Source organism: Tamandua tetradactyla, chromosome 17 (assembly GCF_023851605.1).
Source record: "Tamandua tetradactyla isolate mTamTet1 chromosome 17, mTamTet1.pri, whole genome shotgun sequence".
Classification (NCBI taxonomy): Eukaryota; Metazoa; Chordata; class Mammalia; order Pilosa; family Myrmecophagidae; genus Tamandua; species Tamandua tetradactyla.
The window spans coordinates 11,557,609-11,582,373 of NC_135343.1; the positions used below are offsets into that span (position 1 = coordinate 11,557,609).

General features: G+C 40.7%; 1 protein-coding gene and 1 long non-coding RNA gene across 21 annotated transcripts in view; one reads left to right on the top strand and one right to left on the bottom strand.

Moving 5' to 3' along the window:
* The window catches only part of LOC143660734 (uncharacterized), a 69,551-nt gene extending 51,931 nt beyond the window's left edge, over positions 1-17,620 (top strand). The window contains exons 3-5 of the long non-coding RNA XR_013164214.1: positions 14,913-14,988; positions 15,747-15,804; positions 17,331-17,620. This is a non-coding gene — a long non-coding RNA (uncharacterized LOC143660734). The remainder of the gene's footprint in view (positions 1-14,912; positions 14,989-15,746; positions 15,805-17,330) is intronic.
* SLC8A1 (solute carrier family 8 member A1) overlaps positions 1-24,765 on the bottom strand; it is a 390,011-nt gene that overhangs the window by 111,591 nt on the left and 253,655 nt on the right. The window lies entirely within an intron of this gene.

Here is a 24,765-nt window from a genome sequence, read left to right on the forward strand (position 1 = left end):
TTTTATAGGGGATTTCCAGGCCATAAGTAAAAGGAATTAACAGATGGTGACCGATTTGAGCAAGTGGTTGGAGGGTACCGGGGGGATTGTTTGGGGGTTGAGGGCCTCACCCCAAGCAGGAAGCCACCTCCTGTATGTATAAGAGGCTCCTACTATTTTTGTGGCCCAGGACCACCACCTGATTTCGTGGACAACCATATGCCTGTTGATTACAGAAACCAGACCAAGATCACACACCATGTCTCTTAGTTCAAGGAAGACAACCCCAGTGGTGTGAGGTTTGAGGGACAGAAGGACTTAGAGGTCAGCTAGGAGTTCACTGTTCATCCTTCCTCTCTAGCTCATACAGGGCAGGCAGCTAGCTCAGCTTTTGTCTCCTGATTTTCCTTTCTATAGATACGTTAAGGACTTCACAGGGTCAATTCCTGTGGAGCAGAGGCCAGCTTGGGTCAGTCTCTACTTTCAAATTCAGGAACACGATATAGTCAGGCAGGATCTTGTGAAATAGTTTCCTAACCTTCTCTGTGTCTTGTGCTAATGCAAACGAGGACTTCAATTGTGGCTCTCCCTTGCCTTACCGAAACATTTAAAAGAATTATGTATAGCACATAAGAGCTCAATATACGTTAGCTATTATTATTATTATCCTGTAATTGTCAAAGTCATCTTCCCCAAAACGAATTCCAACCACATGTCTCACGGTTCCAAGCTCTAACATGAATAGAAATCCCCTTTAGTCATTCATGATCCTACCAAACGCTTCTTTCCTAGCCTGACATCTGACAGCACCCTGAATTTAGGTGCTGATGAGTACTAACAGTTGACATACAAGCCTCCCCAGTGCATTTTATGTCTTGCCCTGAACTTCTTGTTTCAGCTTCAGTTTTCATCAGACTTCTCTGTTCTGCATGGTTGCAGATGCTGCTTCTCACCCTTACTCTCAAGTTCTTCAGGCTCAGGTAACTAGAGGACATCTTTTGGGATACTCTTGGCATTCTTTTGGGTTTAAAGGACTCTTACTTTGCAGTGAACTGCGTTCCCAGCATGTACCCTAGACTGTATGCAGGAGGCAAATTAAATAGAACAATGAAGTGAGGCTTTGCTAAGATGAGCCCACCTGTCAGTCTGTGAAACCAGTGGTTTGAAGATTTTAATCACAGTCTTGACACACAGAATGCTAATTTCATCTAGTTACGTAACAACTGATGAGTATGTCTCAGTTGCACCTGCGAGACAACAGAGTTGGGGTTAAAAGTTGAAAATACTGCTAAGTAACCATATACTTGATTTACATTTTACCTAACAACAAACATTTCCTTTTCCTGCAATAAATTAATACATGGTGAATGGGTCATGTGAAGGCATGCCTTCAAATCCAGCCTATAGGACAGGAATAAAAGAGAGAGAGTCATTAATTTGTATCAATAGGATTGTGAAAAGGTACAGCCTTCAGAATGTCATGGGAAGTGATAATTCAACTACTTACAGTTAACCTGCAAATCTATTTAACTCTGGCATTGCTATTAACAAAAATTTCAATTAAGATCCACTTTGGGTCTAATTTTTACTCTATCAATATTTCTTCCCTCTGTTATTTATTAAGCTGCCTGAGCTACTCTTACATGAAAATGTCCTATTTCCTGTTGCTAGCTGTGCTTTGCTTTGATAAACATTACAAATTGTGTGTAATTACTGCATTGCAAACAAGGGAATGGCAATAAATTAGGACAGCATTTTGAATAAATAGAAGGAGCTAGAAGGACTGTTTCTGAATGACAGCAAATTTGCTATGACCAGGTAGGTAGGTTAAAGTTACCATTACATATTATCATTTATTTGAATTTTATGTATATAGAGCAAAGGGGGAAAGAGCCTGAACCTATGAACTTTTCTGAGTACACATGATTTCATTTATCTAGAGAGTACGATGCTTTATAAAACAGGAAAACATTCTTCTGGGAGGAAAAAACTAATTAACTTCACCGCTTGCAGAGACTGGTGACCCTGTTTCTCCAACTTGGATGTAAGCAGGACAGCCCCATCTTTGGATGAAAAATGCTGACTGGTGTGTTGTGGGAATCCCAGCTCACCCCGAGGCTAATGAGCAAAGGGCTCTGGCTGCAAGCCCAGCCTCGGTGGCAGGGAGTCACCCCCGAGTGCTTTCTATATACTGAAGTTTTGACTTAGAAGGCAAGATCCGCCAGTACGTCAGGGGAAATTGGGCTTTCCCTCTATAACCAGCAAAGTCAAACCCAATCTCCACCTGAAACCCTGGACTGGCCCTCTTCATCTGATATAATCATCCTGTTTGTGCAATTCTTTGTTGGAGAAGTTAAGGAGAGATGGGGTCAGAACACATTCTCCTAGTCTGTGGAAACCCAACCTAGGTGCCTCTCTAAATGAAGAATTCGGAGGGGGGTTGGGTTGTGGGAGGGACCCTGAAGTGTGCATGTGCGCCCAGGAGATGTGGCAGAAGGCAGAGGGTCAGTGGAGGACAGCTGCTCTCACCAAACCTCTGGGAATTAGAATTCAGAGACTAACTGGGGCTAAAAGAAGCAATCACTCAACTTCTTCATCTCCAATAGTCAGCTCAAGGCAAAGGATTCTTTTAACATATTTCAAAATATTGCTAATGTGTTTTTTTCAAGATTCTCTGAACCTTCAAGAGATCACTGGGAATCTTAAAAATTCTCTGGCCAATTCAAAGTTGGGAAAGTAACCCGAAGCGGAAGAAACAGAAATATAGTTAACATATATCCTTGTCATCTCCACTAGTAATACTGTCTGATATAAAGCAAAACTTAACATGACCTGCTTTTTAAGAAGGCCCCAATTACAATCACAATTACAAAATTTTCTTTCCCCCTCAGCTTTTCAGTCTACTAAGCTGTGAGTTTATCTAACAAGTAAAAGTTTTCTAAAATCACTTCATCTTATAGTAACGATGCTTTTATGTTTAAGCTTTAAAATTAAGTGGTACAGAATCAAATTACTATCTTAATAAGCATTACTACATCTGTGAGAGTGACGTGACCACAAGTCAGTTCTCCATCTGCAAGAGGGTTTGGAAAATGTGATTTGGCCCCAGTAGAGCCATCATGATGCTTTTTAAAAATCAATTTATCTTTCTGTCTGTCAGAGTTCAGGTAGGGCAAGGTTTGACTGAAGTTGCACAAGTAAATAATATTGTTTTTATTTTGACTGTGATAGATGGACTACTATTTCTGGTATTTTGGATTTTCATCTCAGGCAAATAAGCCTGAGGAAGAGCATAAGTGTGACCATGGCTTAATAGATTTTTCTTTGAAGAAAATGTAGTAATAGAAGGAGGCAAAGGAGAAGGACAAGAACAAGAGAAGAGGAGACGGGGGAAACAATGATATGAAGAAAATGGAAAGGAAGGGGGGGCATGAAAGAGAAGGGGGGATGAGAAGAAGGAGAAAAATAATTTTTGCCATTAGGGCTTACACATGCATGCCAGCTCTAACAACTGAGATATCTCTGACTTGGGTCCTTTGCCTCTTTGGTGAGGGAAGACGAGAACTAGTTTTAAAGGAGGTCATTATCGAGTCATGCTTAAGTTTGATGCTTAGCCATCTGGGGACTTTCTGAGAAGGTCCTAAGCTGAGCAGCCCACCCAGTTCCCATCTCAGTGCATCTAGGACGTTATGTATTACATATTGTATATCCTGCTTGACACTTGCTAACCAGTTAGCCAGTGAATCTGGAGACTGGTTTTAACTTTGCAGCTCTTCTGTTTTATTTCCCTGACCAAGCAGTACTTCCCTTAAGAAAAAGATACTCAGCTATTAATTTCTGCCAACTCTTAACCTGGCCAATGAAATATAAGCATGTGCAATTTTGCATCTCTGTTTTAATGATATGGGGGGCATGAATGATATGGGGGCAGTTAAAACTCTCTGCATGGTTCAGATCTCTCTGCATTCATCTCACTCTTTCTAGTTCATTCTTCTTTGTTCATCCTTTTCCTGACAGGCTGCCTGATGGTTACAAGAATGGTGCAGAATTGTAACAGGCTTAGACTGTCTGAAGGAGGGAAAGACAGATCTAAGTAAAAGTTCCCATTCTTTTTAAAATGATCTTAAGAGAATGTACATGTGCTTGTAAGTATTAGTCATTGTTATTTGACTGCTTTATTTTCCTGGAGGAGAAGCTAAAACTCTCTGTGCTCCTCTATCCCTTCTCTGTCTCCCTAAGTTCTGGAAATGAGTAAGGGGGAAAAAAACCTATCTGAAGCTAGTCTCTTGTGCATTATTGATTACCACATCATAATATATAATGTCCTAGATGCTGGAAAGCAGCAGCAAGCCATGGGCTGTATATACTAAGGATTAAACATCTGTTTGATTCATTTCAATTTAGTAAATATTTTTAGCATGATGGCTGCTTTCCCCCTAATTTGCTGGACTGCCAGTTTATTAGAAGTGAGCATGTTCTAATCAAGAATGGGAGAATTGGGGAGGATGAGCCAGAGGTTTTCTCTGTCCTGAAACCATCCGAGACAAAGCAGGAATCTGCCTCCAGGAACTGGAGCAGGTCTCGCCCAGAAATTACAGAGGTAGCTCTAAGTGATGTGGTTCTGGTGGAGCTGAGCCAGAAATGCGTCCTCCACAGAGATGCTAAAAGGCCTGGTATTTTCACTTTATAGGGACTCAGGATGACGTTACTGGGTGTGCAAATGACAGCTAATTGTCTAATGGGATGGAATCACTATAACCGAACACTTAGCCCCTTACTTCCCTTTATTGACTGGCACAACTGTAGGCTGAGTGGGTGGAGGATGAGATGAGGCTAATCTCTTAAGGGCTGGATGGGATCCTGGGAAGTTTGAAAGGACTGAGACTATTAATGGGGGGGGCAGTGTGGGGGAGGGGCAAGCTTCAAGAGAGGTCAAAAATGGGCACTGCCTGTCATACGGTATTTCTGGTGGTCAGGTCTTCCTAAAAGACCCAACTGACATCATTTTGGAGCTGGAAGATACCTAGAGATACGATTTCATCACTTTATGAGAAGGGAGCAGAATTTCATGGAGATGTTAAAGAAGTCACAGTTGGAAAATAAGAACAATTTAGTGTGTGCTGGCATTGTGCTGAGTGATCTGAGGTCCGTATACCTGACCTCATCTAATCGTTTCTGGCCATGGCTGTGCATGTTTATCACTTACAGAAGTGAAAAACGACGTAGCTGCCTACATGTTCTAAACTACATCTCACGAGATCATCAGATTCTTAAGCTTTGGATTAGATCTTGGCTCTTAGTATAGTTTTAAAAACTGCACAATTGGGCAGGTCATGGTGGCTCAGCGGGCAGAGTTCTCGCCTGCCATGCCAGAGACCCAGGTTCGATTCCCGGTTCCTGCCCATGCAAAACAAACAAACAAATAATTTAAAAAACTGCACAAGTAATTCTGAATCATTGCTAGGGTTGAGAACTGTTGATTTAGTTAAATTCTCACAACTCTATGATATAGGAATAATACCCAATCTTTTCCAGAAGATGAGACTGAAGTTTACATTGAACCAACAACCAGGGACCAGAGCTCGGGCTTATGATTTCTGATTCCTTGGTTTTTCCATTGAACACGGCTGCTTTCCTAGAGGGTTGAAGTCTTGGGCTTTGAGTAGACAGCCACAGCTCTTCTAACTGTATTCCGCTTTATCATCTGAGCAATTATCCTAAGAGAAATCAAGTCTGGCAGCATGGTATACAGAAAAGAGCATGGGACTCTGAATTCTGGTGGCCTTAATTCTTGCTAGTTTTGTGACCTTGGGCATGCCACCTCATTTTTTTTATTGGGAATAACTAATACCTCAAATTGTATTTCAATATTAGCCATGTAAAGTACATAAAGTAGTGCCCAGCATATAAGTAGGGACTCAACTAGTACTGGTTCCTTTAGCCACATTTACAGCTTGTAATACTTTTACTGTGGCCAAACAATGTCATTTGTCCCATTCTTCTCTTCTTCCCTTTTTCTTTCAACAAAAGGAATACTGAGATTGGGGAGAGGGCATTAGAGTGGAGCAGAGTTCGAGACTATACTGAATCATGCAGAGTCTCTCACATGCAGTGGAAGGTTCATAGCTTCTCTCTATAAAGGGTTCAATGTAGAAATCAAGCCAGAGAAGGAGTCTTACCTTGAAGCTGTATTTGCCTATCAAATTCTTTATTTTTCTCAGATGGTAAAGGGGTGGTGGAGGAGTGATAGCTGGAGATGCGGGGGGTGGACAAAAGTCCTTTCCACAGCCACCTCTTGGCCACACCATTACTTAAGCATCACTTTTATCCACTTTTTTGGACAAAACAGATTCATCTGGTGTAAGTCTATGAGCTGCTAGACACAGACAAGGGTGTTTAGCACCTGGATGGTGAGCCTCAGTGTCTGCATTGCTTTTTTTATATTTCCCTCTGCAGACAACCCTGATGCTTTCACATAATTGGTGAGCTCCACCAGCTTAGCAGACAAGTAAATGAGATGATAAACAATGCTCTCTCTTCCATACAGGTTCATGAGAAATTCACAAGGCAGCTTCATTTCCAATTAATCTGGCTAAACTTACCTATTTTAAATTACATGAGATGACAGTTGATTTTATTGTTTTCCCTCTACAAGTCAGGTCTTGACATGACAGCGCCTTCACAAGCACAAGGGAGCCTTCTGGGTGATAGGCAGGGGAAGGGATGGCAAATTGGGCTGGCTTAACTCTTGGAATATAATTATTCAAACTTAGCTTTGCTGAGTCTATTAGCTCTTCTATAATTATGTAATGCTCAAGGCTCAAAGAGAATGGATTGGAAACATGTACTTACGTTCTGTGATTTAAAAGATCAGCTCTGTGCTCCAAGAGAAACTGAAATGGATGCTTGGGAATTCATACACTGCCTTGGGGACCACATACCTACTCAGGTAAAGGGTGGGGTTAGAATGCCAAGGCACTAGAGAACAATCTGTTTTCTTTATACAGATATGGCCTCTGGATCCTTCCTTTACAGAAGAGTCAGATACAGTAACTTAGGACACAAGAAAGGGCTGGGAGTCTCCTACCCCTCCTAGCATACCCACTCCAGTAGGGGGCAGAGAACAGGGTAAGCAGCATTAGATTGACTTGCTTCCTTTAGAGATGAAGTAGAAGCATCCTTAGCTAATGATTCCATACCTCAATGTCTGCAAAAGTGACAAATGCAGTTGGCTGGGTATTAATGAATGATATAGAAGATTACTTGGTAGCTTTCAGTCTACTCTTAAAATGAGTTAATGGAAGTGCCACTGATGAGCATCTATTTACTAACAGAAGGCAAGTGAAGTAGCACTGCTAATGTAATGGCGTGAAGGTATAATAAAACATAAGGACAAAACAAGCCTAATACTGTTCTACTTAAAACGGCACTTTGAAAACCCACAGAGCTAGAAAATGATCACAAATAAGAGACATTTTAGCCAAGGGACATTTCTTGGTGGGGCCATCAAGTTTTATATGGGATGGTGGGTGGTTGTACTGTAAAACCCACTTTCTCTGTCAAACCTCTCTTTGATTATTCTGACTGGGTGTCAAAAGCACAGGACTTTGCTGAACTCTGATCACATACTAAGGAGCAGAAACCTTTTAAGTCAACACTTAAGTATGCACTTAATAGCTTTCTGTTTTACAGGTATTAGTATAGTCTCATAGCACAATTATTAGTAAGTAGGAAACAGGTACCCTGTCTATTATAGGATGTTTCTATAACTCTTTTCCTTCTCACCAACGGTGGCTCAGGGCTGACTCAGTACCTTACTCTGTTACCTCACAGTGCTTTGCTTTCTCTTCTCATGCCTTAGTCATACTCTATGCAAGTGGCTGTTATTTTATCTACTGCCCTGTGCTTTGTACTTAGGATTGCATCGTTCATTTCTGATTTGCTAGACCCATCCCGTGCTCAGCACATGCCAGATAGTGCGTTGTGTTGTGTGTCACCATTAACTGTGGTGTTGAGACTCAGGTGATTCCTATAACTCAGGAAACTTAGAGAACAATGAGTTCCTCCCTGCCTTCAAAGGGCTTTGAATCCAGAGATGGTTATTACCCACATTTTACATGCACAGAACAGGACCATGCTGCTGGCCAAAGACGAATGAACACCCCCAGGAAGAAATGAGCAAATTCATGCGGGCTTAAAATTTCTCTTTGCTTTCTAATTGTAATCATTTATTCAAGAAAAAATAAATAAAACAATGTGCCTTGATTATTGCCTTCAGAAAATTTTGGCACGTCCCCGTTCCATGCTATGAAATGCAGAATTTTTATGAGCGTTAGTCTCAGTCACATATTTTCCTCTCACTGTAAAGGTTAGCCAAGCTTAAGCATCAGAGAGATAGTAGTTTTTTTCCTTCCTACCATAGATATTAGCTTTAAGTTCACCTACATATATGCCATCTGCACACCCAACAAGAACCAAATATGCCTCCCAAAGCATTCATAGACGCCAAAACAGCACAGACAGATGACGTTTAGCTTTTAGCACTCCCTGGTACTCTGGAAAAGCCTGCAGAAATGCTGCTATCTATAATGATAGGACACAGGAAGCACAGCCAACAGGAGGCAGCTGCAGTTGCCTGAGAGAGAAAGCTAGGGAATTCAGCGGCAGAGGCAAACGGCTGCAGCCCGAATTCCTTGGTATTCAAAGCCCGGCCGCATCCCCTGGCACAGGCACTAGTGGACTGGCATCGCTGAGCTCAATGTGATGGAAAGACCTCTTGGTCTACATCATGAGCCAATGCCATTACTTCCATACTCTAGTCCTGATCAGAGGATTAGGTTGCAGGGAGCTTCCTACATGCAGAAACCTGCTGCCGTCTACGTGGAAAGCAGAAAGGGCAGGTGTGGCTAGAAGCCAGTTTAAAACAAATGTGTTCTGACGCACAAATAGTTGGGTACCCACACTTTATCACCTAGCCAAGGAGTAAGGGGCGGGGGAGGTGCTCAAGCAACACCTAAGGCTAAAGATATTACGTGTAAAATATTTTGGTATGTCTTGCAAACAATCCATTTTTCTAAATCTGGAGGCAAATCCTCAACTCCAACCAAACCCTGGATATCTCTGTCTTTCCACTGCTGGACTTTGTTCGTGCTTGTCCCACTTCCTGACCCTCCTTACCACATTCTGATTTCAATGATGATTATTTTTCATGAGAATACAGAAGATGGGTTTCATCCTATCAGCTCACACATTGCATCTCAGGTCAAATCAGAAATACTGTTTAGGTCTATACATGGTAAAACAAGGGAAGCACTCACCCTCAGCCACTTCACAAGCATCCACTGAGGAGATTATCTCACCAGACCTTCTACCACCTCTTCTGGATGCACTTTGCTTAGAGAGCCTATTTCCTTTGGTCGGGATTCCTGTCTGAACGTGGATGTGGCCCAGGGCAGGGACACTGGGGTCCGTCCTGGCTGTCCCTGGGCTCTGGCAGATCTATAGTGTGGGAGGCACTGAGCTGGGAGTGGAGAGGCAAAAAGAAGTAAAGTGAAGTCTCTGATGGAAACAATACAATTAATGAATTTCCACCTCAGCTTTTACTTCATTGCCATAAATGATGTACATGAGAAGTGGGAATAAGTCACAAAAGTTGGATAAGTGGAAAATGTTATATTATTGTTCAAATTACTGAAAAATTTTGTTTGCAAATCAAGTTTTGCTGTTTATGATATTTACTTTATAGACTACGAGAACAAGAACTAAATGTACTTTCATAAATAGACTTAAAGGTTGGTTCTCTTCATTCTACATTTAAAAAGCTCCTTAATCCTTTTTTGAGAGCTTCCTCCATGGCTGAAGATAGGAAGTACTCAACATTTTCAGAAAAGTGGAAAATGACAATTCCATAAGAAAGATATGAGTGGTTGGCACAATTTTTTTTCTGAACTAAAAAAGGGACTTTGACAAGTACAAAGTTAAAATGCAGTTAAATTTTGAAGAGACTAATATATGCATGTGTATTAGAAATGAAAACTACCCATTGCCCTTTAGGAATCGCATCTAATTATTTGAAATAAACCTGACACTCATCTATACACCATTACGGTTGCCCCAGATTTCAAATCTGCTGCCCAACTGATCTTCAGTGGTGACACTTTAGAGGGACAGATGCTCATTTCCTTTAAAACAGCTTTATTGGTCCTTTATTTTCACACATCCCCTTTTTTATTTCTATGAGTTGAGGTTGAACTATTCGTTCTTTTTTTCCAGGACCCATTTCAAATGAATTTTCCCACCTATTGTAAATAGAGGGTTCTTGCTTTTCTTTTAAAATTAATTTCTCGTGCAGAGATCCTGACAGATCTCCTTCTCTGAGCTTCGGGCAATTATGTTCTCTTATTTCTCTCACATAAATCTCACTTAGAGGACAGCTCCCTCAAGTTAAGATGCATTGAGTATGTGCATTTCTCATCAAGAGCCAGCAACACCTGTCTCAGTAGCAGCCACTCTCACCACCACCTGCGATAGCAACTTGGGACAACTATTTCCTCTTTCTCAGCACTTGTGTTTGACTTAGACTATGGCTCAGGGCAGGGACCCTGGTGTCCCTCCTGGCCTGCCTGTCCCCGGGCTCTGTCATGGTCTAACTATAATGAGGCGGCACTAGACTAAGGACTGCAGGGGACCAAGGGTAGAAGATAAAATCCCAGATCTGAAGAACTTCACAATCTTCCAGAATGAAGCTTGTATCCTAAGACCCAGCAGGCCGGGAAGATCTGAGCAACAGGCAAGGCTTGAGTGAGGCAGCAGATCATCAGAGACCAAGGCTGCCAAAGCGGCAAAATCCAGGTGTCAAGTCGTCTCACCCAGAGATGTGTGGAAGCAGGACCCTGAGGAGTCTTTCAGCTCTCCTGGAAGGACTGTTTGTACTCGGTTCTCTTCTGAACTCCCTACTCAGTGTGGGCACCTGGGTCATAGGGGTATCATGGAAGGCAGAGGCGAGGAGGGGCATGTCCTGTTATAATGTGACACACAGATGCTCTGATTGCAGGCAGACTGTGCTACTGTAAGAGAGATGCAGATGAGGGCCAGGGACCTAAGTACAGGCTACTGTTTTCTTGGGTTCCAATTTCTTTTTTTCAAGGAATGACAAGATTTATACATTTAGGGGGTTGTATCTTTTAGATGGCATCCATCGACCCAAAGACATTTTGAATTAGGAAGGTAGGATTAAAAAACAGAGAGAGAGAGAGATTTAATCCACATCCTCAAACTGCCTGACCTGCAAGGAAGCAGCCCTAATAATTTTCTAATTTTTGTAATGTCTACCATTGTCTTCGATTTCTTACTGGCAATGTCCAAGTTAGAGATCTACAGCATGCCTTCTAAATTCCTTAAATGCATATTTTCTATGTGGTTAAGTCTGTGTCTCCACATATATGCATTATAAAACTCAAATATTATATTGCTCAAAGATTTTCTTTTATGAATAAGGCTTTTATGATAGATTTTTCTTCAAAAGTAAGTTAATGTATATCATTATGTACAGAAGCCATTCTCTCCTAAAAGGAACAATGTTCGTACTCAGATACTATTTGCAATGAAATGTACTTTCCTGGTGATAATTGCGGTAACCTTTTAACTGAATATACGCACACGCCAGAACGTGCACCTGCCGTCGTTGCCATGGAAACAGTTCCAAAACATAAGATCTGATTCTATTACTGAGGTGGTATAGTTCCCCAAATGAATTTTAATGAAATTGTAGCAGGAAAAACATGAATTTTATGGAGGCTTCTAAATTATTTAATGAAGTTTGCCAACTAGAATCTGACTTAAAACTACACCGTGATAACCTTCATCTGAAAAGGAAACAATATTCAGTAAATGCCAAGCATAGAAAAGGGAACATAAACTAGGTTTATTTAAAGATAAGCGAAACAGGGTGGGCCACAGTGGCTCAGCAGGCAAGAATGCTCGCCTGCCATGCCAGAGGACCTGGGTTCGATTCCTGATGCCTGCCCATGTTAAAAAAAACAAAAAACAAAACATAAGTGAAACACCCAAACGCTAGCTCTTTAATATTTATCTTTAACATTGCCATTTTCAACCCCTTTTCCCATTGTTGGTTGAAGCACTTTTGAGTGTTAGCTACTCCAGTGGCACGTAAATAGATGACTCAGTTATCTGAAGATTTTTCCTAGTTGCTGACATTTTTGAGCTTCTATTGTTTAGAGGTAAACAGATTTAGGGCTGCATTTATTTTTCTTTCAAGCTACGAGACCTCAAGGACATCTGTTCCATCCCCTCTTTACTTTACAGGTGAGAGAATCGAGGTCTAGAAAAAGGTAAGTGAATTGTCCAAAAGACAAGGTTGAATGAGATTCAGATCCCTGACTTTCCTCTCACACAATTACTGAGATGCTGAGATGCCCTGTACAGCCTCATCAGGACTGCTTAAAGCTGGTGCATTCTCCCATGGAGGGAGGAAATCAAGCTCTGTATTTCAATATTAGGACTTAATGCTCATTTACGTCTTCAAAGGAGCTAAGTCCAATCTACTCAAGGAAATAAGATTTCATTTCTTCCTTAATGTGTCTCCTCATGAAAAATATCCATTGCATGGAGATGACTACTTCTTACCAATGAAACAGAACGAAAAGCTTCCTATAATAAGACAAGGGAAAGCTTCCTTGACTGCTGATCATTGCTTCACCTCTTAGTACTCCAAGTCATGTGACTCAAATGTCCTAGAGTCATAAAGAAGCCAACCATGAAACCAGTACTAAAAGAGTTCGGGGAACAAGTCCATTGAGCATGACATAAAGACATCTGCTGATGGACTGGAACTCCAAAAACTTATTTTGAGCATGTTTTTATGGCATCATAGTCAGGGACAGAAAGACCCCCCAGGCTATAAAATATGACTAGGAAATGGGCACCTCTAGAGACAGAGCGTACCTAGGTACTTAAGTAACTTTTAAGAGGGGTGGCAGGGTGGCAGGCTCTGCACTGAGTCTCTGGCAGGGCCGAGGACTCCCAGGGCTCCAGGAGCTCCCCCCCTCCAGACACTGTGTCATACAGTGACAAGGAGTGGAAAATACTCTCCCCGTTCAAAAAGTGATTGTTTTGGCTTTCTCTGGCTTGAATTCTTGGCATTTGAACTAGATCCAATGTAACACCACAGCTGGGAAATGACATTATTGGAATTGATTAAGAGGAATTTTCAAATTAAATTCCACTGCAGTAGTAGAGAAAGAAAAGATTTCCTGCCACATCTAGCAAATCCATGAGTCTCTCTCTCCTTCATATGTTTGTGCATGAATGTGCATTAATAACACTTCTATGAATAAATATACAGCTACATAAGATATGCAAAGTCATACAAATCTGTATTGCCATATTTAGCCTATAAATATTTAATGAGTACTTACTATATATCAAGCATTAGTTCCAACACACAACATATGCTATGTGTGTGTGTGTGTACATGTATAAGAGGTAATTAAAAATAGCACACACTTTTGGAGAGACTGAAGATATGGTTCATGCTAAATAAAGTATCATTCCCCAGCATGGTTGAAAGGAGGCTGTATGGGGTCCCGGAGAGCAGCTCATACTCCCGCCCTGCCAGTCACTTGAACCTAACCTTTTTTAAGACCTAGGTTTTTCACTTTTAAAATAGAGATAAAGAATTTCTTCCTCACAGGCCTGAACAGGCATGGCATGAGTGAAGAACCTAGCACATAGTAGGCTGTCATAAATATTAGCTCCCTTTATACTTCTTCTCTGCTCTCCCCCAGCTCTGAAAGATGCATCATCTTCCTACCTTTCTAAATGCTGCAAATCTCTACAGAACGGGGAAGGAGGGCCGTGAAGGTGGTTCATCCCAGGTCTAAATCAAAGCCTGTTGCAGACAACCATCCTGGACCCTCTATTATTAAAGAAGGGCCCCACGGACTCCAGAGAGTCATCGCCTTTTATAACCAGTGAGGACTGGGAAGCCTTTCTACTATAAATGTCCATAAATTTATGCAAATTTAGTGAGATTAGATATATTGATAGATATAGGTATTTTTTTCTGATTATAAAAGTTTTATGTAATCAAAATATTGTTGAATATTTTAGAAAAAGATACAAAAATGAGATGGAAAATGTAATTATGCATAATCACAATGAAATGTAATTATTACATAACTACAGTCCAAGAAAAGATCCATCCATCAATTTGGTCTATCTGTTGAGGCTTGCTCTTGACTCTGGGGTAAACCTCAAAGAAATGAATGGATGGGATGGTGGCTCAGCTCTGGCTACATATATTATTACATAACAGTGATGCCCTATGTCTTCTTTAAGGAGTGAAAGGACATGTCTGTGTGTGCACGTGTGCATATGAGACACAGAGATAAGGGGAGAGAGACAATGAATATGAGAACACTCAGAAGTGAGTCCACTAGAATTCCACTGCAATTAAGCATTGAAAACACCAAGGATGTAGGCTTTCTAGATCTCTGTAAATATCATTTTGGAAAACAAACAAACATGAAGATAAAAAGTCGACATTTCATTTCATATTTGCCAATAAAGCTTATTTCATCAATGGTGAAATTGCTCTGTGTAATTTGTAACCTCATTATCATCCTGGAACCCCCCCTGCCATGCAGCGTGTGTTTATGTAGTTTCTCCCTCTGCCATGTGCTCTGAGCAGAAAAGGGTGTAATTATAAATCTCCACTCTACTAACAAACAGAACAATGGCTGCTCCCAGCAACCTGACCTCTCCTTTGTGAAGCTCTACATAGAGAACAGAGTAGCAGAGTTACTGCTTTGAATGTCAAAGTCCTAAAAGTATTAGGAAAGCAGCTGTCTCTGGTTTCTGTATTAGGCTTCTCTTTCAACATACATTTATGATATCCTCTGTATCCATTCCAGCAGGAATAAACCAAGGACCAGAGACTTTTATGGTACTTCGCTTACAATTACCCAATAATGGCAGGAAACCAAAGAGGTATGTGACCATAATTTGTGTCTTCAGATTTTCATGGCTTGCTTAGACAAAAGAGACTAAATCTGTGTCCTTGGGCAAAGTTAACCAGACTAGAAAGAGAAATTTAACCTGCCATCTCAATTCTTAAAAAGCAAAGTTAATAAATATTTGCTCTTTATTCCAATAATTAATATTATTCTCCTGAATATGGGGCTTTGAAGAGATATGTAATGTAATTATACCAAACAATTCATTCATTAGGGCAATAATTCCATCAATGAATGAAAAGTATAAAAGTGCCTACTACAGGTCAGGTAAGAGCAGGGCTGGGGACCACAAAGACATTTCACAATCTTGAGTTTTGACTTAAAGTAGTTGTGATACCCTGGATTTTAAGGAAGCCTCTGAATCTTCAGGCTAAGCTAATTCGGGACCCTTTGAAGTCATTTTTCAGTGCATGGAAAGAGAGTCAAATGCTTTCTCAAGTCTGCATTCAATATTAAAAAAGTGGTAGCATCATGGCTTTTAGTATTGACTTTGCCTAAGTGTTAAGCTGAGAAACACATATGAATGGAACCTTTAAACCTTCTCTGGGGAAATGAGCAAAGGAATGCAATATATTACATCAAGACCCTATATATTTTTGAATGTTCTTGCATTTCTCCTCTCTAGTGGATTGGTCCATGCACTCGAAAATACATTCAGAGTGAAATGGGAACCAACTCTGCTGCACATGTATAGTTGAATCTGCTTTTTTTTTTTTTTTTAATTCCTGACAGATAAAAAATATTCAATTGGGTGAAGAACTCCATGTAAATGTCCTAGTGTCTCCCTCTGGTGAGTCTAAGTATGAATAAATCACTATTGTTTCTAAAACCTCAAGGGAAACCCTTGAGTCAGGAGCAGCGTAAGAGGAAAAGTGGGTAAAATAAGGACAGTGTATAGGCATATTGCAACATATTCAAGTAATCACTGAAAGCACAGGATTCTAGAGTTGGGCATCCAACTCTCCATCAGCAGTCCTTCTTCTCTACCATGAAAAATGAGCATTTTAGTAATGTAATTGGAAGTGCTGGGAAAATGCAGCTTCCAGCCTCACATTCCAACTAGATGGCTTTCTCTAATTTACTGGAAATTTTGTAGGCTTCCAGATTTCCTTATTAGGGGATTAAAAATTAAGTTGAAGCCCTGGACCCTTGGATTTAGGGATGGGTGGTAGATGGGGAAAGTGCCAACTCAAAATGGAGTTCGGATGCAAATCCCTATGATTTATTGAGCACTTACTGTATGAGTCTTGCTCTAAGCATCTTGCATCTATTACCTCTTTAAATTGCTCAACAAGGCTAATTTAATGGCAGCCTTTCCTGCCAACCTATGAATCCCAGAATGGTTGTTGTCCAATGACTTTTCCTGTGTAATCTCGCCCTAAGGGAAGACGTTACTCTGCTTTTTCCACCTCATGTTTTTCCCTGGCAATTGCTAGGAGAGAATGTTGTTTTTGGAGTTGAGTAGGCAACTGTTATGCATGATATGAAAAAGAAAAAAAAACAAAAAAAAACTTTCTGACACAAAGCACCAGTCAATTTCCGCCTGTCCACAGAATGATCAAGGCCTTTTTCTACTCCTGAGTATTTTTAAATGAACAGATTCTACCTCTGTTTTCAGCCTGGCTCCTGCTGGGTAAGGAGTCCCACCCTAGCCAGCCCCTGGGAGGGCAGGAAAGAGGATTAAGAAAACTGCAGGGCAGCCGCGGGACTCTCCTTGACCCAGATGTTCTTCCCTCCAAGGAAAGAGTTGCCGAGTCCAGGCTGAGCCTGTGGGTTGGTTTAACAAAGGGAAGGAAGAGGAGGCTACGTCCTGGAACGCTCACTCTCTGGAAAATGTCTGCTGTACATATTTGCCAAATGATAAGGAATCTCCAAATCAAAGACTATGGACAATTATGGTGTTCCAAAGGTGTAGCTTCCTGGCTCTTGAAAGAGTTAGATGAATGGTGGAGTTGAAAATAGGCAACCAGTACAACTGAGCAACCTGAAGTGGGCTATGTTGTGCAGCTGATGTTATGGCCCTAAAAATCAAAAGAGGAGGACTTCAGTGTAAAGTGGGAGTCCTTCCCCCCTCAGTGGACACAGTCTTAGGGAGGTGGCAGATAGGAGAGGGTCAGAAGCGTACGCCTGGCACTGCCTCCATATCCTGCTTCTTCTCCCCATTGGGACGCTCAACTCCTTAGGTTGCCCCATCCCTACGTGATCGCACTGAAATTCCTTGCCAGCTCTCAATATAAACGATGTTTATATATACTAAGTGTTTCTGTAAATTAAGACGGATGGTTAAGCCATTTTTTTGTGCGACAAAATTCACAGTAAAAGGCCCCCTGTCGACCTGGAAAGAATGATGTGCACATTTACAGTGGATTAACGGAATTTTCCCAGCACAGAGTGCTTGGGAGGATAATTCAGCAAGCATGGATTCTGACAAGGTAAAATTTTAACACCTTCTGAATTTATTTTATGCATGTCTGTTTGTTTCTTCCTTTAAAAGAACCTGTTTTTTTTTTTACAAGACCCAGTTGAGCTACCTAACTTAACAGACAAAATTGAACTAAATCTAGATATTTGCTTGCATCAGTATTTTAATTTTGGTTTCATACGCCTTAGACATCAATTCTTTTGTAAGAAAACGATTACTCCTTTTCCTAAGAATTTGTTGCTTTATTATGATGTATATTGTGATAAACACAAACAAAATGTTTTAAAATTCATGCGAAATATCCCTGGTAGATTAGATGTCATGCCAGGTTTAAAAACTATAATAGTACCTTACCTACTACAGTATTATGTGCCAGAGAGATGTTGAATGTTTTACTTGCATTACCTCACTGTATTCCTCAAAACCCATTTTATAGATTAAGAAATTGATGTTTTCAGAGGTAAAGCAACTTGTCCAAGCTGACACAGTTAGTAACCCACTGAACTGGAACTCTATAGGTCTGTCTTTGCTGCCTATGATTTTAATTATTATTATGCTATATGTCCTGTCTTGGACTGGCTTATTAAAGAGCTATTCAATTAACCTCTGTTCTTTTGAAAATATTAGGTCTTAATTGCTTTTTTTCTGCTTAGGCAGCAACTTAATTTTTAAGCTGTAAACACACAAGCTCACATTTTAAAAATAGGTGCTAAAGATACAGGCTTTAGAGCTTTACTTCTAGGTTAAAGGGTGATCGCACCCATGCTACAAATGCATAGTATGCATTCATCCAGACTCCGATCTAGGGATATATTCCCAACAGGGGAAATGTGAAATATGCAAACTGTGGACCTGACTCCACCTAAAAACGCAAGCTTCTCATCTGGTTTGCCCTGTAATCAGGCAACTTTTAGCTGGAGTCCAAAAAGGCAACTGAACTTTGGGTTCTTCTAAGTGTGGTTCATTGCAAATATTTCCAACTAGTCCCCAAGACAGATTTTGTGCATTGAATTTCTTCATTGAGTTAATTCAGCAGTACCCCCAGATAGCAGCAGCTCAGCTCAGACATGGGTCTCGTCAATCTGCTCAGGAGACATTTTCTCTGCATATCCTGCCTTCAAGATCTGCCAGCCAAGTGAATCGTGTCCTCAGTACTGCCCTCCAAATAGCTATTTTATTCGGAAAAGTTGCTGTTACTTCACTCATCCCAGAAGGAGGTAGATGGTGAATGTGGATTGCTTTGCTACGTCTTCAGACTAAGATTGTCTGATCATATGAGGTTTGAATTTTCTTGAACACATGCTTTTTATGTTCTATTAGTTCATGGATTTCTGTTATGATATTGCAGAGGAAGGAGCTCACAAGGACACTTTTTTGTTTGTTTTTATTTCTGTCATTTTAAAGGAACATGGTCAGACATGGCTAGGGCTCTGCAACTGCAGCCTAGCTGTCAGTACCTGGCAAAGCTTGCATTTGAACAGATTTCTTCCATAAAAAGTTAACATTTTCCATTATTGCCACAGTTTCTTCCTTCTTTCCCATACTTTCTGAAACAGAACATCTGAGGGGTGAGGAGCAGCCATTTTAGTATGAAATCACTCTGGATAGAAAGGCCAGGATATTTCCTAGGAACTACATCATAGAGAGTCTGGCCATTGTCCTGGGCAGAAGTGGGGGGCTTTACTCTCCACATGATCAGAAACACTTAATCTCAGAGCTTGGGAGAAGCCTGCCCAAAGTAGCTTTAGAACACAGCAAAGATGTGTGTGCGTGCATGTTTACGTGTGTGCATGTGTGTTTGTGTGTGTACATATGGGCCCAAGGCAAAGATTTCACTAATGTTATCATTTAAATAAATCCTCCCATATATCAGAGCGTCAGATGCTACTGCAAAAGTGTAGCTAAAAGGGTCAAGGCATATATGCCACATTAGCTGTATTGTCCCTCACTCAATTCAGAAGCATTTTGATTGTTTCAGCTTATGCCCCTCTTGTAAAATATTTGTTAATATGTTAAAAGTGAATGCAAATATACACAGGGAGCCTAAGAAAATGCATAAATAATTGGAACTTGCGAGAGGAAAGGACCTTACCGATGACCTCCTCCAGCCTCTCAGTTTAAAGGTGAAGCCCAGAATGAAACCCGAATGCAGAGAAGGAGAATGACTTGCTAACAGTCGTTCAGGTAAGTAAGTGGGATCAGAATAAGGTGCTGGGACTCCATGTCCAAAGCTATGTCTCCTACCACTGTAACAGACTCGAAGGCAAAAATAAACTCACGTCAGCGACACTCAAGTCTCAATAATTTGGCGCACTAATTTTTTTTTTTTTAACATGGGCAGGCACCGGAAATCGAACTCGGGTCCTCTGGCATGGCAGACAAGCATTCTTGCCTGTTGAGCCACCATGGCCCACCCAGTGCACTAAATTTTACAAGCATGTTTTCTGAACTCGAACTTGATGTAAAGGTGTGAGTCTGAGTCACTTAAAGCAAACTGCTTGGCTGTTTAGATTAGTTTTCTATTACACCAAAAAATTATCTGTAGAATTAACAAATATATAATCCCCAGTGATGACTAAATAAAAATTTCTAAGTTTTGATGCCATTAAGTCAAATCAAGAGGCCTGATTATGTAGGCTGTGGATATACAACAAAGCACCGACTACAGCGCATTTTACCACAGTAATTTGAAATTGATTTTAAATCCCCTTTTGGGATCCTATATGGGCGCTAATAAAACATGACAGCATCTCTCGCTAAAGTTTAACAACCTATCTTCCATTCTCCTTTGGGCGATCTATAGTCTGGGCATAAATGGTTTGGCATTTGTAACCAAATAAAAATGACGAGAGTCAGGAGGAAAACAGAAGGCAGAACCACTGGCTACTGACAGCCAAGATACAGATCTAATCTTCAGAAACTTAGGTCATTTATGACTTTGATGGGATTGTATTATTGACCTCGACATTATAAAGTAACTTTGGCCACGAGCGATTACATGAAAACCCATAAAATCATACCCTATGATGGCATTTACTTTGATCTCACTCACCAGGAGCAAAATTGACTTTTATTTCTAGAGACATTGAGGGAAAAAAAATCACTGGCTTAATTGAGTTAAAGAAGTTGTCACAGGACTGTGGCCCTGGGTCCTTCGCATCCTGCTGCATTCACTGCTCTCCAGGGATTGGACACAGGATGTCAATCAACATTCACAGAACTCCATCGTTCTGGGGATGGATTTAGAGCTCCTTGCAATTTTCTTCATGATGTGATAAGTGGTCAAATCTTTAAACAATGACCATCAAAGGAGACCAAGCTATGATTTTCACCAGGATGCTGAAGACTCAAGTAGATCAATTGGTACTCAGTGCTTCTTTTCCCAGGGCCGCCCACAGCTCATTAGACATGTGTGTCATAGTACCTCTCCGCTGGAAAATAGGCTTCCTGGTCTATAAATGGCCCACCAGTTCTCCAGAACAGGTACATTCAAGACCTTTTGAAGTATATAGAAAAAAATCAACACCGGTTGCAAAAAATATATAAGTACCTTCACTCTGTGATAAATGTTAAAAACGAAAGTGTGTCCCATTACATCAGTGGTTCTGAAATCTTCAGCCTGTATACTGTTTACTTGCATAATTCGCTACTTTCAAATATTTTCATAACCCTTAGTGCTTCTTACAAATGGGTGTGAAGGCATAAGCCTTGATTTGTCATAGACGTCAACAAAGTGGGGGTGGGGTGGGGGCAGATACGTCTCATCTCCCGTTCCAACCTTATTGAGAAACACTATTCTAGATGATTCGTCCAAAAACATGTAAGCTTTAGAAAATTTGGCTTTGGATTTTTTCCTAATGCTACTTAAAGTCAGAGTGAATATTACCATTATTTTGAATGACCACAGTATGTTTCTCATATTATAAGTGGTAAACATTGCCAAGGAATCATATTTGAATACTGAGAGTATTGATAAACCGTAATGTATTACTTGGCTCAAAATATGCTCCTGGTCTGTATTATCTACCCAGACCTTTCTTGAGACAAGGAAGGGTGGAGACCTCACTGGAAATGACTCACTGATATTCAATTTGGAGATTTTAGTTGAAAAAAAATATTTAGATAAGTAGCAATAATTGTTTAAAGAAAGGTGCTGAGGTAATATTAAGAAGTAAACGTCCAAATCTATTGACCTAGTTATCTATTCTCAAAAAGTTTGGGGGGTGGAGGGGATATTTTTTAAAGTAATTCAGATCAAGCCATTGATGTGTACCCTGAATTAACCTATGAAACAATTCTCTATTGTTGCTAAAGGGACAATTTGGGAAGGAATTCAAAATAGTTCAAGGAGAATGGGATTTCCGAATTAGACCAAGTTAAAATTCTTTTTCTATCATTATGTGATATTAGACAAATTCCTTAATATCTTTGCGATTCGGTTCCTTCATCTACAAAAATGAGATAATATATACAATATGAGAGAATATAAGTATTCACTGGAAAAACAGTCTAAGATCTTGACAAATAATAGGTGCTCGATAACATCACCATTATTGTATAAATCAATGATTATTAACTGGCAGTTTCCAACAGAAATGAACTGGATAAATTTTCAACATACACATGCCTGGTCCCATGACAGGAGATTCTAAGCCATTAGAACCTACGTGGGTCTGGGGTGCTTTGGAGAATGCTCCCCAGATCATTCTTGGCACATGCCTCTGCTTAAGAGCGCCTGGTCTCACTCCTTTCAATCCTCTTCAATAGATGTACTTATGGAATACGACTTGGTCTCCTTTGCAGAGCTTTGCTACCAAAGAAACTTTCTCCAGGCCAAGAGTACCAGGACAGGTCAGGTCTCTCTATGGCCCACCCTCACCCACAGAATTAGGGTCACTGTGCCTGGTGGTTCACCTGTGCAGAATCTGGGGTCTTAGGAAAGACAGATGGGGTGTTTTGGCAGAGAACTTAGGGACAATAGAGATGCAATAACAAGCATACATGTAGGTTGAAAAGTGCTGATAACTGTTCAGTAGTTTCACTGATAGGAGTACAGAGCTCAAGGGGCCAAGAGTTTGACCTATGTGGCTTCATGGCTTTGGACCTTCTCCAGGCATCACGTGGCGGTGTCTGGCAGGAGAGTGTGGACGGGTGGCAGAACTCTGCCAAAATCACAGGGAAGAGTTAAAGATTATTAAGGCCCAATAAAGACGGAATGTTTTCTTCAGTGATCATCATCTCAAATGTGATCTCAAAATATTGGCTGTCTGAGTGGACTATTATTATAATACTCAGGTGTGAAATTATTCTCTTTTAAAAATTAAAATAAAATCTCACTCGAAATAACTGTGTGGGGAGGATAAGCTTCAGACAAAGGCAAAACCAAACCTGCTCGTTCGAGATACAACAAAAATATCAGCTTCTACCTTCTGTTGCCAAGGAGACTATGTAAACAGACCCAAACAACGAGAAGAGGGCTGGCCGGCAATAACGCTAATGTGGAAAACCTCTCCAGTGTCGTGTGGCATGCTTCCTTTCAGAAGGGCAGAACTAGGTAGCAGGCCGGGGGCGTGAGGTGGGGGGAGGAAACAAGGACAGAAAAGTCTTCCAAAGAAGGCAATCTGAGCCTGGGAGACGACTAGAGGTCCACGGTCTACAATCTTCGTAAACTGCTTGTAAATAAAGCTTGGAAGACCTCTGCATTTTCTTAGGACTTGCCTTAATAATTTAACCCCTGTTCTTTGATCAGCCATGTGAGGAAGGCTTACTGCATCCTACCCAGGCAGGTGTGACACCTGAAGTTTGGGGGGTGGGTGAGCAGAGGAGCCCTTACCTGACAGGGGTCGTCATCTAGTAAGTATATATGCACATGGCTGCCCTCCCATGACTTCTATCGTCTTACTCTTTTAGGAGGGTATCAGACCCAACCACATACCCAAATCGGTTATTTCCCCTACATGAGTTTCATTCAGTTCCAGCATGCAGAGTGTTATAGATGAAAGCAGCAGAATTACATGGCAGTTGGAGCTGTATGTTACTGGAGAAAAACATGTTCTTAAGCTTAGTTCATTCCTGTGGGTGCAAACCCATCATAAGTGGGACCTTTGAATGGGGTCACTTTGGTCAGGGCGGTGTGACCCAGGATGGGTCTTGATCCTATCACTGAGTCCTTTACAAGCAAAATGAAATGCAGGCAGAAAGGGAGAAGGCCACAGGGTGAGCAACCAGAAGCTGAAATCGACGGAACCCGGAAGGGAAGGGAGAGGCCAGGGCACACTGCCATGTGTATAACCAGGTGAGAGAAAAGCCAAAGGCCAGGGCTCACCTGCAGCCAGACCCAAAATGCCACAAAACTGTGAGCTAATAAATTCCCACTAAGCCAACCTATTGCATGGTATTTGCTTGAGCAGCCCCGGGAACTAAAATGTTACAGGTAGTTCCTGTTTGTCAAGCAATTTATAGTGTATGGTAGAGAAAAATGTATGTATTATAAAGTTAAGTCAGAAAAAGTTTGTGTTTTTACATCACTGTATGTGTAGTGTGACTACAAATCTGTAAAAATCTTTAGCAAAGAATAAATAAAGAATTAATGGGTGCTGGTCAATAAAACTATGAATGATTGTATTTTCCCTTCTTTTAGTCTCACCTATGGTCCAACTTTTCCATAATGTGCCTATATTACTTTATCATACAAGCCAAACTGACTATTTATTAATGTGAACCTGGGTTTAGATATTTTTTCTTTGTATGGATTGTGAGATGATCAAGATTGAGACTGACAAAACCAAGATCTAAAACAGCTCTTTCTACATGTGTAAGTGTGTGTTTGTAGATTTTTCTAAACAAATAAAATGGGTTTTTAAATGCGTCTTTTCAAACCTGTCACCATAGTATTTGCTTGTTTTGAATAATGATAAAATGAGATGGCAAATGAGCTCTTATTTCACTGGAGAGTTTCCACTTAATCAGAAGGCAAATGCTAGCATTGGTAGTTGCCCATTTGAAAAGAAGTAAGTTATTTCCCATTGTTCCATCAGCAATAGAATAAAAATAGAAACAAGATTGGGGTCTCGAATCATTTCCTTACCCTGGCAGGGTCAAAAAGAATGTCATACTCTGCAAGAAAGCAGCCAACAGCCAGTGCTCAGAGTTGGCAAGTTAAATGAATAACATACCCTTTTCCTATCCAACTGCTCCTAACTTGAGTTTTTAAGCGTGCTTTTTTTTTCTTTGCATGCTGTTATAATGTTGCATCAAATAAACAGCCTCGTCAAAAAAAATGTGAAGTGAAATGCAGCAAAGAACTACTATGTAGAACCCTTAAAGTAC